The sequence below is a fragment of the Marmota flaviventris genome, chromosome 17 (genome assembly GCF_047511675.1).
Source record: "Marmota flaviventris isolate mMarFla1 chromosome 17, mMarFla1.hap1, whole genome shotgun sequence".
Lineage (NCBI taxonomy): Eukaryota > Metazoa > Chordata > Mammalia > Rodentia > Sciuridae > Marmota > Marmota flaviventris.
In genome coordinates, this window is record NC_092514.1 from 56,435,627 (window position 1) to 56,437,198 (window position 1,572).

Consider the following 1,572-nt stretch of genomic DNA (forward strand, 5'->3'; position numbering starts at 1 on the left):
GCTACCTTGCCAGTGTTTTGTGTGAGTATTGATTTGGGAGGAAATGAAGAGGACTTGCTAAATCCCTCACAGATTCACAGTCACAACCCAAGGGCTGGGGATGTAGCTTCTCAGTTGGTAGAGTGCTTGTCTTGCATGGATAAAGCCCTGGGTTCAATCCCTAGCACCACCAAAAAAAAAAAAAAAAAAAAAAAAGTTGTGGTGGCTCCTGTGGTTATAGAAAACTGGGCTCATACCACTTACCATGGAGACAACCCAAGCCAGCTCAGACTTGTGAAATGGAAGCTCAGAAAGGTGAGGAGCCTCTATGAGGCCCTAAGTATGTCTGTGCTCCCCGTCACTTCTGTTTTTCTGATAAGAAAACCACATTTACATTACCACATAGGTATCAGGATATCATGGAGTCCCTTATTTGGAAGTGTCATGAACAATAAAACTTAGCCCATGTGAACATCTATGCCTTCTTTTGTGTCTTTCTAAAAAAATAAAGATACTGGCACTTAAGAATTTCGGACCACAATGTAAGGGAGAGGTTCCTATCAGTCTTAATACAGATAAAGGGAAGGGAAACTCAAACACTACCAACTGTGGATCATTCTGCCCTTTACCTGGGCCCCTGGTGCACACAGGATGATTCCCAGCTTTGAATTGACTGTTGCTTCCAGATCTGGATAGGATGGAAGTTTGCTGGTATGGGAGAATTTGATGTGGAGTTTTTGTCCTGGAGTTCCAGAAAGGCTTATACTGGGGACATGGATATTCTTAAAACGACAGATGGAAGTTCCCCCAATGCTGCTGCTACGGCCAGATAACCATGAATTTTCCGAGCCCATCCATTGTCATTTTGCTTCCCTTCTCCCCCACATGATGATGATGATATCTGTAGGCCTGGTCTCCAGGGTCATGCAAAGAATGCCAACCAATCTTGGGGGTGGAACAAGAATGTTGAGATGCTTCCCCCTCACCCCTGCCTCCTGCTTCCCTGGTCCTGCAGTTAGATCCCATTGCTCTCTGTTGCCCTGGTAACCAGCTCTGCAAGAAGAAACTCAAGCTCAGCAAAGCCCCCAGGTTCTCTCTGCCCTCCCAGCCTGCTTCTTGGTGGACAGAAAGAAGTGGAGTACAAGGGGCAGATAGATCAGCCTTAGATAGCCCTGCCCAACCCCCTTCTAGACACCCAAAGGCTAAGCTCTCAGTTAAAGCTTTTTGGCCCCCATCTCACGGTTGTAATTCATACCACTCTACTTTTCTCTTTATTTTAACCATGAAAGCAGGTGCCTTACCAACACTCCCCCGGTTGGTTAGCACACAGGCCTGCTACCTTGTGGGTGACTCAAAAACTGCAAAGATTTGGAATCCCAGAGTCATCTCAGCATCTACAGCTCACTAAGACTGGGTTGTACCTCTGATTTTCAACCCTGATTATTTTAATCACCTGGAGAGCTTTTAAAAAATACAAGCTTGGCCCTTCCTCATTTAATTGATTGGGATGTGGCCTGGGCATCAGTATTTCTATAGTTTCCTGTGATTTCAGTGTGCAATAAAAGGTGGAAAGCACTACTGCTCCAGGAGGAC